Source organism: Octopus bimaculoides, chromosome 1, assembly GCF_001194135.2.
Source record: "Octopus bimaculoides isolate UCB-OBI-ISO-001 chromosome 1, ASM119413v2, whole genome shotgun sequence".
Taxonomy (NCBI): Eukaryota; Metazoa; Mollusca; class Cephalopoda; order Octopoda; family Octopodidae; genus Octopus; species Octopus bimaculoides.
The window spans coordinates 168,555,409-168,572,499 of NC_068981.1; the positions used below are offsets into that span (position 1 = coordinate 168,555,409).

A 17,091-nucleotide genomic window follows, 5' to 3' on the forward strand; every position below is an offset into this window, starting at 1 on the left:
CAAGGCTATAGTAGAAGACACTTGCCCAAGGTGCCACGCAGTGGGACTGAACTCGGGACCATGTGGTTGGTAAGCAAGCTACTTACCACACAGCCACTCCTGCGCCTATAGAAATTTTTTGTTACCCAGTTTCATTGATTTTGTTCAGTTTGTGACATATATTATTATCATCAGCATTTAACATCCACTTCTTCATACTTGCATGGTCAGGTGGATGCCCTTCCTGTTCCAAACAAAGCAATATTTCCCATGGCAAAACATGGATTTCATGGAAGACTGTAAACGAACAACATCACTTGTATAGCAGCAATACTTGTTCACAACAACCATCACATGATGTCAAATCAAAGGTATACACACACACACACACACATTATATATATATTTATATGACAAGATACTGTCAACCACAAGGTTTTTGGTCAGGTCAGGGCTACAGTAGAAGACAATCGCCCAAGGTGTCACACAGTTGAACTGAACCTTAGACCACATGGCTGGGAAGCAAGTTTCATAAGCAAACAGCTAAGTATGTACTTATTTGATGGTTGGCATTAGGAGGGGCATCCAAATGTAGAAACCATGCTAGAACAGACATGGAGCCTGAACAGCTCTCCAACTGGAAAACAACAATCACTCTATGACTGCCTGGGTGCAGGGTCAAAACTGAAGACTTTTAGTAGCATCCTTTACTTGTCCCTATTGCCAATGAACTTATGAAAAAGGTGTGATGGTGTTGGCATTCTGGTTTGCTGAACAACCAGCATGATGAATATAATTGTAATGGGCAAGGTTTGTGCTGAGCCAGTCTCACTCTCTCATCCTTCAAACTTTTATTGGCTTGGTGCAACAAGTACGACAAGTTCAGTAGTTATCAGGATGCAAGATTTATATAAAGTCATTTTCCATTAGATGAGCAACTAAAGAACTGAAGGGCCTCATGCTCTGGGTCTGTTGGGAGTTTTTGTAAGTGACCTTCCAGAGGTAATTCCATGGCAAGCTAAGTAACCCATAGCTGGGGTCCCTGACTGGTGCTATAATGCTGGGTCAGAAATGACCTGGGAATAAAAGTGGCTAAGAGGTGGCTCTGCATTCCTCAAAATCCTGAAACTCTTATACCAGAGTCCCACCACCAGATGCAGTTTATATATAATTTTTAAGTAAGAAATATAATGATAATTTTGAATCAGAAAACAACTTACAAAATTACTCTTTCTTTCCAAATGATGTCATTGGAAGTATACATCTTAAATACAGTTGTTTGAGTTGCAAAAAAAAAAAAAAAACAGCAGCCAAATCTACTTGAAATCACACCCAATCATCTTTAGGTGTGATATAAAAAGTTGGGATGGCCATGGCTGAAATACCTTTGATTATAGGTCTGATTCATCAAGGCTGACCTGGAGCTGGACATCAACACCATGTCTAACATCAAAATAAAGAGGAAGCTTCTTATAATCATAGATTATCAACTGGTTATTATTATCAAAATTAATGGGTTCCACTCATATTTTTTTATCCAGTTGTCATTATTAGAAAAAGTTCATCCCAAAATGATCACAATAAGCAGCTTCTACTGTATTCAGGTATTAATAATATATATTGTCCAAGGATGTCTAAGGTTAAGTTTCATAAGAGTTTTTCACAATTGTACAATAATCTGAACATTCTAATTGGCAGGTTGTAGATATTTTTTTATTGTTGTTTTCATTCAACTTGTCATTTTCTTATATTTAATAGGTTTATAACATTTAAATATGGCAGTAAACAGGTGTAACTGGATCTGATTTCTAGAAGCCCTCTTATTAAATTTTGTATTTTGTCATTACTACCATTATTAATAAAGGTGTGTGGCCTAGTAGCTAAGGTACTGGACTCATAATTGTAAGGTTGCAGTTTCAATTCTCAGACTGAGCAATATATTGTGTTCTTGAGCAAAACACTTAATTTCTCATTTTTCCAGTCCACTCAGCTGAAAACAAGTGCCAGATATATCTAGGGGTTATCGCCACAATGGATAAGTGACCTGTTCAATGGGGAATATTGCATGTTTCTTCTGAGTTTCCAAGTGAAACATTTGTCTGTTGCTTGTTGTGTATCATTTGTTTGTTGAATTCTCATGTAGCAGAACTACTATCAAAAATATTCCAGCTGTGACCATTTTTCTTTTTTTTTCTTTTCATTTTCTCAGGTCTCTTAGAAATAGTGTATCAAGATTGCATCATCTAACGTGACATTTGAGGGAAATTTGGTTGCTATCTCTTGCAGGTTGAGTGACTATGCAGAAGTTTCCTGAATGGCTTTTGGTATTTTTTCTTTGTCTGGGTTAACATGGGTTGAATTGGTTTGGTTTATCAGTAAGGCTTGCTTAACCTTATGTCTTCAGTTTCCTTTCCATTGTCAACATGTTTTCAATAGTTTGTATGTGGGATAACACACAAAATGCCTTTCAGTGTTTAGCTTTATAATCTACATTCAAACTTTAACCCCTACCTCGTCACATACTAGGTGTTCATACAATCAGCTGTAGTGTTGCCCTCCCAAATTTGAGGCCCTGTACATATAGTAGAAATCAATATTACATTTTGCATGTTAATGTATTTTGTGTGGATGTGTATCATCCTCGTTATTTTAATGTCCTTGTGCCATGTGACAAGCACTTGTGCCAATGCCATGTAAAAAGCACCCAGCACACTCTGTAAAGTGGTTAGTGTTAACAAGGGCATCCAGCTGCAGAAACCATGTCAAAACAGACAGATGGAGGCAGGGCAGCTCTCTGGCTAGCCAGCTCTTGTCAAACCATCCAACCCATGCCTGCATGGAAAACAAACATCGAATGATGATTTTCAAATCTTGCATGGGTCAGAAAAATTTGTTGTGTCAGATTTTCTACAGTTGGACTATCTTCTGTCAACAACCCCAATCTGTTTCCAAGCAAGGTAATATGTCCCCATGGCCAGACATGTTTCTCACAGAAGACTGGAAATGAACAATCTCACTAGTATGACAAGGATGCTCATTTACAACCATCATTTGGTGTCTAGACAAAGGTGCACAAACACACAGAGGTCATTCTTCAGCACTACTGGTCACATGTAATCCAGGTTGTCAGTGACTGCTTAGTAAGTTGCTTTTGGGACATGCTGTAGGATGAAAAACAAGACATCAAAGAGTGGATTAACTCATGAGAGTCAATGGCAATCCAATCACATGATTATATATATATGAGCGTGATCATTACTAGCGTCGCCTTACTGGCACTTGTGCTGGTGGCATGTGAACAAAACATTCGAGCGAGGTCATTGCCAGTGCTGCTGGACTGACTCCTGTGGTGGCACGTAAAAACACCATTTGAGGGTGGCCGTTGCCAGTACTGCCTGACAGGCACTCGTGTCGGTGGCATGTAAAAGCACCCACTACACTCTCGGAGTGGTTGGCATTAGGAAGGGCATCCAGCTGTAGAAACTCTGCCAAATCAGATTGGAGCCTGGTATAGCCATCTGGTTCACCAGTCCTCAAATTGTCCAACCCATGCTAGCATGGAAAGCAGACGTTAAACGATGATGATGATGATATATATAATTTGTTTGTGTGTGTCTGTCCCCCCAATCATTGTCTGATAACCAATGTTGATGTGTTTACACCCCCGTAACTTAATGGTTTGGCAAAAGAGACTGATAGAATAAGTACTAGGCTTACAAAGAATAAGTCCTAAGGTCAATTTCTACGACTAAAAAGCCCTTTAAGGCAGTGCTCCAGCATGGCTGCAGTCAAATGACTGAAACAAGTGAAAGAATAAAAAAATATTACAAAAAATTAGACAAAAAATTTGGAATTAATGTCCAGAATGCATTCAGAAAAGCTAATTTCACCTCTGTTGAAAATAAATAAATACAAATAAATAAAATTGCTGATCATTGTTATTGAGGAAAATATTCAGCCAAACACCTGCGTCTCTCAGATATAATGATATCTTTTAACATTTAGCTCCACCTTTAAACAGTGACATTAAGTAGAAGAGAAATGTTAAAATTCAGCTGTTTGTTACAACTGAAACAGTTTTGTAAACAAGTCCTGCTCAAGAATGGGTCCTTTGTATTTAGTTGTGCCAAATTCTATGCAATAACGTAATTACTTCCCGTTTGTCATTCACTGGTGTTAACAGTTGCATCTGCTATGGTTAAAAATACATATATCTACAGCTAGAAGTAATAAGTTAACTAAAAATAATCAGAGGAGCCAATGCAAGAGCCTCTATGTAATCGCTTGATCTACTAGAAATAAGAGCCAAGTCTCACATGTGCTACTGCTTTCAGGTAAAAGACACAGACAAAATATAGACCTACATAAAAAAAAGAAAAATAGTTTGCAGTCCTATTTGCAGGAGATATTCAATTTCACTATCTTAGATTGCTTATCCAACCATATGAAAGGACCATTATGTGGTTGCTTGATCTGGTAGAAATAGTAGCTAAATATTACTTAAATCATACTCTACCATCTTAAATTAATGGTATGCTAGACAATGTAATCCCATCTACATTATGCTGTATAAAAAAAAAAGATGGGATGGACATTAAGGGAATGTCTGTTGACCCAGAGTTAAACAATAAATTTAGATTTTCCCATCCAGAGTATAAGCAATGGAGTTTGTGAGAAAACTATCTGCAATAATTTAAAATTAGATACCATTCAAGAGAAAATCAGTCTGTCACAAAACGCTATAGCTACTGGAGTTGTGCATTAGCTCTATCTATCTTTAGAATTTCTAAAAAGCCAACTTAACCCCAGAGTTACAGCTGTCCTCTTAATAACAGGAAGATGAAGAGGATAGTTTGCGGCTTGTGGCATATGAACTTGAATGAAAAGAGACAATGAACAGTAGTGAAGACATTTTAGTCTCATTAATGTTGGTGTCACAATAAAATGTATTAGTACACTCCGTAAATTGGTTAGCAAATGAGTGGTGCTGAGAGAACCCTTTATTTCTGTTGAGGATTTGACAACTCTATCATTAGAGCCTTAATAAAATGCACCTGTATACACTAAATGGATGATGTTGTGGAGGACATGCAACCATAGAAACCATGTCAAAAATGGAACATATGACACGATTCTGAGACCTATCTAAGAGTGTAGTAATTTTAAAAACAAAAGTAAGCTTGGACCATGACAAACCATCCAACCAATGCTAGTGTGGAAAGTGGAAGTAAACTGATGATGATTTCATAAACCAGACAGGGAGTGTTAGTATTCAGGAAGTGTGGTTTTCTCTATCCAGACCATTGAGACAGATGCAGTTCCTGTTTAGTTGAACATCTGTGGGCCAACGCTTGCAAAAAAGAAGCATGAGGTGAAAGAATGAGTTGACATATTTAGTGTGTATGTGCATGTGTGTGTGTGTGTGGGGGGGGGGATGAGAAAAAAGGTAAAAGGAGGAGAAGGATGAGAGACAAGTGAGTTGAGCTTGGGTGAAGATGGCATGCGGCTAACTGGTTCAGAAAAGCAGGGTCTTTCGTAAGAGAGGGGAAAAGAGAATAAAACTGCATATCAAGTGTCAAGTTCAGATCAATCAAGAAAGAGCTGAGCAACTGTTTCCTTTTAAGATGTTTTATAAAAGCTTGAGAGATATCTGACAAAATCAATGAATCAAGCTAAATGTTGGCATCTCAGTCACTAAGTTGAGTTGATTTCCTTCTTTTCTTCTTTGTTGTGGGCTACAGTTAGAAGAATCAATAGAAGTCAGCAACAGGTGATACCTTGCATAAATTATTTTGATAGTTTAGAAATATGGGACAATCAGAAAACCTAGCCTACTTTTATTCACACTGAAAGATGGTATTACATCTGCACATGTAACAATGGCAATATGAATGACATCATCTTCATAACTTTTCTTTCACATCAATGCTCTTCAATGGAAAGAAGCATGCAGTTTTATTTTAGCATATTTACCATTATCATTATTGTTTTTGATATTAATCAATTAAATTTCAATGAATTTTGCTTCGTTTATACATGGTATCGGTAGCACACAGACCAACCAGTATCTAACAAACCAACATAGCTAATTTAGGTCATTACTTTAATGGCCCAACTAGGAGTTTTAAATTTTAATTCAACTGCAATTTAAGTATTCATTTAGTACACGTGTGTATAGAAGGGATGTTTAAGCAATGGATTACAATGGCTGTTTGTAATTATGAAATAAATTATGTCAGGAATAAATATTCTTATTCAAAACAAAGTACTGAAAGAGCACTTGTGTGAGTGTGAATTATGAGAATAAGTTTACAGGAATAGATCTGATAAACAAACCATACATTCAACTTTGCTGTTTAAATAAATGTTATCATTTAACCATAGGGCTCTCTCTGTGGAACAAACCCCAAAACAGCTCGACTAGTTTGAACAAATTATTGCTTCCTTATCAGAAGTATTGATTCACATTCATTCTACAGAGAAGAAGCAGCTTAGAGCTGCATACAAACTATTCACAACTTATCCACATACACAATGTCTCAGAACCTTAGTTATTTTATACAAACTCACCAGAAAAAGTACTGATATGGAAAGGAGTAAAATTAGCACTTGTTGTTCATAGATTGTTTTATAAGCAGCTCTAAGATGCTTGCTCTCTTTGTGGGACTGACATCAGTTGGCACTTGTGATAAGGTAGCAGTAACCAGACAAAACTGAGATGTTCTTCAGTTCATTCTGCAGAGAGGGGTCTTGTGGTTTAGCCAGAGATTTATGTACAGCAGGGGTGAATGTATGCTTTGTTTATCAAAACATAAACATGCGAATTTCTTCCTAATGACAGCACAAAGAAAAAAAAAAAAAAAAGATAAAAATCCTATCATAAATTCAGAGCAAAACCTAAACATACCAGAAACAAGAAACTATACAATGTTTATATAGTATTCAGGTTCTCTCTTTCGTACACCAAAATAAAGGGACACACTATAAAGACTATTAGGAGTGACCTAATTTTGTCTTTTCTGTTGCTGATATGAATCCACCTAACATCGTTACAATAAATATTGCACAGGACGGAAGTCAAAATGTGTTCCAGTATGAACATCCGTCTATGGAATGGAGAGGTGCTCAATATTAAAACTAGCTCAGGGCGGCGAGTTGGCAGAATCGTTAGCACGCCGGGCAAAATGTTTAGTGGTATTTCGTCTGCCGTTACGTTCTGAGTTCAAATTCCACGGAGGTCGACTTTGCCTTTCATCCTTTCGGGGTCGATAAATTAAGTACCAGTTACACACTGGGGTCGATGTAATTGACTTAAACTGTTTGTCCCCTCTATGTTTAGCCTCCTGTGGGCAATAAAGAAATAAATATCAAAACTAGCTCTATTAGCAATATGAAGAGAACCATAAATATGTAGAAGATAGAGGATGTAGACTGAGAATTAAATACAGTAAACACACACACACTCACATTCATATATTAGGTGGAGACATGGTTGTGAAGTTGGTGAAATGTTTCATATTCAGATGGCTTCAGGTTCCATCCCATTGTGTAGATCTTGGGCAAATGTCTTTTACTATAGCCTTAGATTGATCAATACCCTGTGAGGCTAATTGGTAGATGGAAATGGTGTTAAATCCCATCATATGTGTGTGTGTGTGGGTGTCCATTTCCATCACTTGACAACCAATGTTGGTTTGTTTACATTCTCGTAAGTTAGTGGTTTGGTAAAAGACTGATAAAATAAGTACCACACTTAGAAAAAAAAAGTACTGGGATTGATTTATTTAACTAAACCCTTCATGATGGTACCCCAGCATGGCTACAGTCCAATCATTGAAGTGTGTGTGTGTGTGTGTGTGTGTGTGTGTGTGTGTGTGTATACACACACACACACCAACATGTATAGTGTTTATGCCTGTGTGCATGTATTTGTCTCTGTGTCTTCTCAGACACCTTTTGGATAATTAGGTATGACATTTATACCTCCTGTCAACAATACAAACTGCAGATTGGTAGTATTGTGATGTGAAGACCACTGGAATAAAACTACCTTACTTGAGAAATAGGTAAGGGTTAACAACAGGAAGGGAAGCTAAACACAGAATATTGCTTCATGACATTTTGTCCAATCCAAGGCAGAATGGAAAAAGTGGACATAAATATAATTACAGCACTAATTAGTAAGCAACTGTAATTATATTAGAGCAGAACTGTATATATTTCATCTTCCTTTTGTGCTACCAACTATCCTTTTCCTTGGAAGCACTTCCATTTGTTACCTACCCTGCATTCTCAATATCATTCATTATCACTTTATTTTCCATTGAATGCTCTTTTACCATGAACACCATCGATGCCTCCCATCACCTTTGTCCCTCACTACATTCACCCCTGTGTATCTTTAACTTCCATCTCTGTCACTGTGTATTCTTCTCTCACATTCTTCCTAGTTTTCATTATACTGCTTCTCTCCATCCTTCCTTTTTGTACTGCCACTTATCACTCTTTCTTTCAGAACCACTACGATTTTCTTCACATTCCCCCTCGAACTGATATTCACCTTTTATCATACCTCTATCTGTGTTTGCCATCCACTGCATTCACTTCTACCCCTATCTCTAACCATCTGTGATTCTCCTTTCACTCTCATGAATTTACCCATCCACTCTTCCCAATTCTCAGTCTCTCTTACATCCACCTTCGTGTGCCTTCAGTGTATACCCTGATACCTCATTACCATTTTTTCTCTCTTTCCAGCTGAGACACCTCTTGTCCCTTTATCATATGCCAGCTCCCTCAATACAATACCACCACTCAGTGAAGGAGGTCTTGTCCTGCAAGTTACTTGGTGACTTTACTAGTGCTGGTGTCATGTAAAAAAGCACCAAGTACATTCTGTAGAAACTATACCAAAGCATTAACGCCTGATGCAGCCCACTGGTTTGTCAGATCTTGTTGAACTGTCCAATCTATGTCAACATGGAAGACAGAGGTCAAATGATGATGAGGAGTATAAATGTAAATGGAACTGCCAGCAATTTTGATGATGAGTATATCATTTCAGCTGTTAACCAACTGAATTGACTGACTTACTAAATCATAATTTAAGTGGCTGATTATTCCACAGATACTTGTACCTTCACCTAATCTTCAGGTAGAATCAGTGTGAGTTAGAGGATCATACTTCACTCATCAGAGTTTCATTTTTTAGTTTGGTATAATATACATAAATGTGAAGGCACATGGCCTTGTGGTTAGGTTACTGCACTCACAATTGCTAGATCCTGAGTTCAATTCCCAGACTGGGGAGAGCATTGTGTTCTTGAGCAAAACACTTCATTTCACATAATTCCAGTCCACTCAGCTGTAGATAGGTAACCCTATGACAGAATACCCTTCTGATCAGGAGGAATGCTGGCTTACTCACCTAACCAGTAGGATGGCATCGTTCAAAAACTAAAACAATGCTAAGTGCAATTTGACTAGCAATGTATAACAGTATCTGATAGTCTGGTCAATAAAATGATAATACACATCCACCATAGGGTGGGTGTGTATATCCAGTTCTTATATCCACTGTGGGTGTGTTCAGTCCTTATTGTTGTGTGGTGGTTTGGGGGTCTCGATGACCTTGAGAACTATGTCAGTAGAGCATAATCTCCTGATAGAGGCCTATCATTCTGGATACATCAAAGGATAGAGGCTAGACTAATATGGACCACCTCTTCACAGAGGGGGGAAAAAGTAGTTATGGAAACATCAATGACAATTCAAAACTAACAGGAACAATGTAGAATGGTCATTGATGAAGTATGCTTTACAGGGAGTGAGACGCTTAAGTATACATCTTATATTTTACTTGTTTCAATCATTAGACTGCAGCCATGCTGGGGCACACAATTCATGTGAAAGTGTTTGTATGTGCTCACACACACACACACACACACACGAGTAAAATTCTCATTCATTTATCCTTAAAATACTTTCTGTACTTAATTATGCTCAAACAGATACATGTACACAAATGAAATGTAGAGATGTTAGACAAACATGAAGAAGCAATTAAAAGGCTCAGTTTGTTGATGATGTTTTTGTTTCCTTTGTCCCAGCATGTAGATGTATATCATGTGAAATTGAATAGGTTTATGATCAAAGGAATTCTATTCATGACTATTTAAATATATCCTTGACAAAATAAGCAAAAAACAAAAAAAAAAAATCCACCTAAACAATTTTTTAAGCCAGAATACCAAAATAGTAATTTAACATAATTTGTATACCTGTCATCATCATCATCATCGTCGTTTAACGTCCGCTTTCCATGCTAGCATGGGTTGGATGATTTGACTGAGGACTGGTGAAACCAGATGGCTACACCAGGCTCCAATCTGATTTGGCAGAGTTTCAAAAAGCTGGATGCCTTTCCTAATGCCAACCACTCCGAGAGTGTTGTAGGTGCTTTTACGTGCCACCGGCACGAAGGCCAGTCAGGCGGTACTGGCAACGGCCATGCTCAAAATGGTGTATTTTATGTGCCACCCGCACAAGAGCCAGTTCAGTGGCACAGGCAACGATCTCGCTCGAAAGTCCTTACACATGCCGCGGGCACAAGTGCCGGAAAGGCGATACTGGGCACAGGTGCCAGAGATGCACCTCCCGCAATTTCTTATGCATATGTTACTCTGTCTCATGTCGTTTTGCATCTACCCCTTCCATATGTGGAAGGAGTAGACCTAGGAAGATGTAGGATGAAGTGGTGAGAAAAGATTTTGATGTTGGACCTCACAGAGGGGATGTCAAGCGGATTGAGATACCTGGCAGTTTGCTGTGCTTGAGAAGACATGTCAAGCTAAGTAAAATTGTGGTTGTCCTTGCATACAGGCATGTCTCTTGCATCCCGCTCCAGCTGAGTGTTCCTTATCTTGCAGGCATGTAGATGCTGATGCCAGATAAAGGGCATTTGTACCAGTGCCATGTAAAAGCACCCATGCCGGTGCTGTGAAAATGTGCCCAGTACACTCTGAAAAGTGGTTGGCATTAGGAAGGGCATCCACTGGGACTGAAGCTGGACCAAAGCCTTGAGAGTGGATTATAGAAGACAGAAACTGAAAGAAACCTGTCATGTGTGAGCCTTTGTGTCTGTGCCCCCTCCGACCATTTGGTAATTGGTGTTGGTGTTTGTTTGTTTATAGTTTGAGCTTAGAGCTGCAGCCATGCTGATGCACCGCCATGTAAATAATTAACGTTCCTACACCGGGAATCGAACCCGCGCCGCCTGGGTGCAAGCCAGGAATCCTAACCACTAGACCACATAACATCCCCATAACTTAGCAGTTTGGCAAAAAGAGAAACAGAATAAGGACCAGGCTTTCAAAAAATAAGTACTGGGGTCAATTCACTCAACTAAAATTCTTTAAGGCAGTGCTCCTGTGTGGCTGTAGACTAATGATTGAAACAAGTAAAAGATAAACTATGCCTACTCCCACCCTATTAAAAAAAACCAAACAAAACAAAATGGCCATGGCTGGAATGCTTTTGATTATAGGTCTGATCTGAGGCTGAACAATGACAATATTAAACAATAGAAGAAAAAAAAAAAAAGAGTTCAGTTGTAAATGAATATAGTAGTGGCTTATTTTAAGTCAGCCAAAGTCATGCAAACTTGTTAATTTTTGTCAAATTAATAATACCTTGCTGACTTCATTTAACTGTCAAATTCTTAAAGGCTTTGCTCAAGGATTTTAGCAGCCAGCAGCTTGAAATTCAGTCAGCTATGTTTGAATATTTCAAACATAGTTGACTGCCATATTATCATCATCATCATTAGATGGTAATTATACTGTTTAAAAGTTAATGAAGGAGCTTCTAGAGGAGTGGTTGATCTGTCAGAAACAGTAGCCAAATCATAAAATAACATACCATAAGGCATTTAGAGTAATGTGGTTTTATTTGCAAGATGGTCATGCTGGAATACTTTTTACCATAAGTCAGTTTGATCTGGATTGAACTGAAACTAAATAGCATCATCCTTTCACTATCAAAAGCAAAAGCAAAAGAAAATGGCTGTATGGCTAAGACATTCATTTCCCAGCTACATGGCACTGGATTCAGTCTTACTTTTGCAATAACTTGACTATGAGTCTTGTACCCTCATCTCAGGGTAACCAAAGCCTTGGAGGTGAAATTTGGTAGAAGGAAAGTACATGGAAGCTTACTGGATGGATTGCTCCCAGTCTTTGATGGTGGTGGTACACTTAATCCATCACCTAATTTAACACCATCACTGAGGGCTCGTAGCTTTAGTAGAGTCTACTTTATTGTAAACATTTGAGTAAGGCCTCCATCTGAGGAAGCATTATCCCTTCTTCTCACCATCACCAAGAAAAGGTCATGAAATCGGAGATTACATTATCTGAAGTATCTTTCTTTTCACTGCAAAGGTAGTAGTAAATTGGGGGGAACTGGCTGCTATTTCTAGCATGTTGAGTTTTTAAAGACTACCATTGGTTCAGAGTTGGGTGAAGTTAATATGGTTAGAGGTCAGTTTGAACTATTGAAGATCAACAGTGGGGGAGAAATCTAGGTAGAGAAGATCTTCCAGAGAAATGCAACTCTTAAGAAGAAAGGAGCTTTGTAAAAGGTGTGGAAAGTGACATGGAGCTGTTGACAGAATAGAAATTGGTGAAATGTGCAGATTAAAGTAGAAGTAATATTAAGGCAACTAGTTTGAAAGAGCATAGCATTATAGCCACAGATGGGCATGGATTAATGAAGGGATGTGATTAAAATATTGGTTTGTAAATTAAGATTTGTCTATTGTTAGAGAAGGTTTATAATAATGATTGAAGGAGTTGCCAGAATAGATACATTATGCAACACCACTCATTGTTTTTCACAAACTATAAATAAAATTTCCACTGATTGCCATAAACTACAAAAAATTCTCTAAAATACTGATTATGACAACTGACTGGTGGAATCATGAGACTGTCAGACCACCTTGTAATAAGTTGTTCTAGCACTCAGGATTCTATTCAAGTAGTCTGCAACTACAGGTTCCACTCCTATTTACTATGTGGATGCATATCTCTCATCATCAAAATTAGAGCAAGTGGCAATCACACTTGTACTTCGGACATGCATAAGCATTTAAATGCACAAATAGGGAAAAAGAATATTTAATGCATATAGTATCATCAACATTTAACACCCACTTCCCCATGCTTGCATGAGTTAGAATAATTTGTTGAAGCAGAGGTTTTACGTGGCTGGCTGCCCTTCCTGTTGCTAACCCTCAGCTGTTTATAAACAAGGTAATATTTACCATGGACAGACATATATTTCACGGAAGACTGAAAATAGAAAACCACACTTATATGACAGTGATGCTCATTTACAGCCATCATGTAATATCAATACAAAGACACACACACACACACACACAGTAGAGGCACATGACTTAGTGGTCAGGGTGTTGGACTCATGATCGTAAGATAGTGGTTTCGATTCCTGGACCAGGTGACGAGTTGTGTTCTTGAGCAAAACACTTCATTTCATGTTGCTCCAGTCCACTCAGCTAACAAAAATGAGTAATCTAGCGACAGGCCAGTGTCCCGTCCAGGTGAGGAATATATACTCAATGGAAACCAACCCTTATGAGTCGGTATGACTCAAGAAGGAAACTTTACCCTTTTTTTTAACACACACACATACATGTGATGAGCTTCATTCGGTTTCCATCTAGCAAATCCACTCACAAGGCTTTGATTGGCCTGGGGCTAAAGAAGCAAGCACTTGTCCAAGGTACCACACAGTGGGACTGAACACGAGACAATATGATTAGAAACAAGCTTCTTAACCACACAGCTACACTGGCACCTTGGAGAGTTTATTTATTCCTCAAAGTTGACATTTCATTCTGTCATTAATTCAGATAACCTTCCTGATGCCAACTCTTCACTAGTCTTCAGATAAGGTACTTTTTATTCCACTGACCCTTTGCACATTGAACTGTGAAACCGAGGGACAGTTATATGCAAGACAAATGTTACTGCTGTTCATGTGGTGTCAATGCAGACACATGTGTATACATACACACACGCTCATATATAAATGAATTTCCATACATCAAATGTCATTCACAAGACATAGGCCAACCAAAGTGTTACATTAAGAGTACAAGTGTGTACAGAATGTTCAGACACATTATAATGTAAGATGGATACTGTTTGTAATTCAAAGTGATTGCCTTGTCACATGTACTCAGCTGATTACATTAAGACAGCTATTTTCAACCATTTAAAAAATTTAATACAAAGCGCACTAATTAAGGCTTATGGTGAACCATTAGCTCTCTAAAAGATTATATATAAGTTTGTATATGTGTGTGTGTGAAATGAGCGTCAAAATTGTTTTTAAACAGATGACTGAATGCTTTGCACTTTGCCACAAAAAAAACAACAAAAAAACATGCACCAGCACAGAGTATTAAAACTCCAGGAAGTCTTCTAAGCATCTTGGCAGTTTCCAACTCGAGGCACACCTTTGGCTCACACAAGACACATACACAAAGCAAGTCAAGAAATTTGCAGTATTGATGTGAAATCATCAACTTTGAACAAATATGTACTGCAAAACAAGAGTATAGTTGTTGTTGAGTCCCGGGTCAGTCTGATCAAGTAGACATGATCAAAAGCAGTCTGCTAATATCGAGTCATTTTGTGAAATGTCACCCTCCCATATTAGAGGGTATGGTTTGGCTACTGTATCTAACAGATTTAAAGGGGCAGGCATATACTCCGAACCCGACGACGATACATATTCTTTTCTTTCTTTCTTTATTTATTTTAAACAAAGATGGCCTATTAAGGACACAATAAAAATGTTTTCTTTTCTGTTTGCTTCAAAAAGGCCCTCGCTAAGAGGATAGCTGATGTTGGGAGTAGCAACAGTTCTCCCCGATCGAGCAGAGACAATTGCCAGTCGGGTGAAATCCGAAGGAGATTGACTGCTCTTATGTCGCATGTCAAACAGACTGTGTACAAACTCCATTCGTTGGCTCATTTGGGCAGAACGAACGGGAACGAGGACGTTCACCGTTTTCTCCAAGAGAACGGCTAATCTAGTCAGCTTGTTTCGCTCTACAGCTTTTCCTCACAATGAAAGACAACTTGTTTATAATTTAGACCTTAAATATTTCCCTAGAAGTTACACAAGAACGTAGAATCTTCAAATGTAGTAAAAATACGAATAAATTACCAACATAATTTGGAGAATAGAAAGACATCAGTTTTCGACTGCAATGTCCAAAGAACTACATGTAATCAGCTGGTTATAAAAGCCAACGCCTTTTGTAAGCATACACACCCATAGATACACAATGCGCGCACGCGTGTGTGTATATATATATATATATATATACATACACATACCCTAACCCTAAACACCGGGTGTACGTATTCATGACTTTCGCTACACACAGACACACACAATACACACGCACGCAAGTGGAAACCAAAATGACAAATACGTAAAGGGTTTCGAACAGCCAGTCCTGTCTAGTCGACTGTACTTACTAGTGTTGAACGTAAAGCACAGTGGTCTCTATACACTAGTGTGCTGAGCACTTGTACGTCTTTGTATGATAAACCTTACGGAAGTACTATGTGTGTATATATATCTTTCTCTATATACACACACAAACACACACTAGTGGGGATTACATGAAGTACTGTCTGTGATACGTTCCTGTAGCTTGACGTTATTAATATCTACTACACTCTCTATATTATAACGTACGGCGAAGATTATAAGTAATCAAGTGTTAAAGTAGCGTATTTCTCATAACATGTACCATTTTGACGATATATCCAAAGCTTAAATGTTATAGACAAGGTGTATGGAAGTCATGTGACAGTCAGCCCAAATCAATCTAGAACTAATTTTAGTTGTACCCCGAAAGGATATGTTGCCACAGCAACAGCCCCAAACGAAACAAGAGGCTAATTTTACCTGTCAAATTGTAAATAAGCCATGTAACAACTACTATACACTGTCTATTCGTGTTTAAATTACTTACTGCGAAAACACGAGAACAAATTATACACACACATACAATCGCTCATGCATGAGGGATCCTCAGCAAAGTCGCTTGACCTGCTAGAAAATTTTTTTAATTACTCACAAATCAAACCTTACAATCTTAACAAAAAGAAAAAGAACGAATGACATATTGGTTAATATATTCTAAGCTACACTATGGTTAAGAAAGAAAAAGAAAAAAAAAAGGGATGATCAGAGGTGAAATGGATTCGACTACAGATATGTTCGATTAGGGCTCATCTGAGGTTAAACAAGAAAACGACACTAAATATATACACGAGATAAAATAATGTACATGATATATGTCAAATTTTTCTCGGAATATTCGCAAAATATTATTCAGAAATCAATAAGCGGCGATAAATTACTGCTATTTTGAAAGAAAGAAGGAAAGAAACGATTCGGTTAATTACTACTACTACTACTACTACTACTACTACGAAAGGAGCAATACTACTTAATGATTAAAAAAAAAAAAAATCTTAAATGATTTCGACATTGGCACTTGGCCACTGATTTCGGAGGGGCGGGCACAATTAGTTAAAATTGACTTCAGTACTTAACTAGTAGTTTATTTTATCGATACCGGCAGAGTGAAAGGCAAAACTCTATAAACGTATTTCTACCAATGGTAGAAAACAGGAAGGAAAGGATAGTAGTGTTAAATAAGAATGTCAGAGAAGATTACTCTATGGTATCTTAGTTGTGTATCAACTTAACTGAGTTCTAATCCTAACTTTTCGTTTTAACCTTCCGGAAGCCGACAAAATTAATAATACCTATGGAGATGCAGTACAGTCGATGTGCTCGTTTACTAAATAGCCTCGTTGAGTGTGCAAAAAGGAAAATGATATAATGAATCCAAAACTAAATATAAATAATGCTTTTATTCTCCCTAAAAACATTTGAAGGCTGAACTGAACAAGTCCAGGTTTACAAGAGAAAGCTCAAGTTTGACAATCTCGATACACATACGCATATATATATATATATATATATATATATATATAT

General features: G+C 37.8%; 1 protein-coding gene across 2 annotated transcripts in view; it reads right to left on the reverse strand.

Annotated features, from left to right (window-relative positions):
* The window catches only part of LOC106883282 (serine-rich adhesin for platelets), a 76,501-nt gene that overhangs the window by 58,360 nt on the left and 1,050 nt on the right, over nt 1-17,091 (reverse strand). The gene's annotated exons all lie outside the window — the stretch shown is intronic.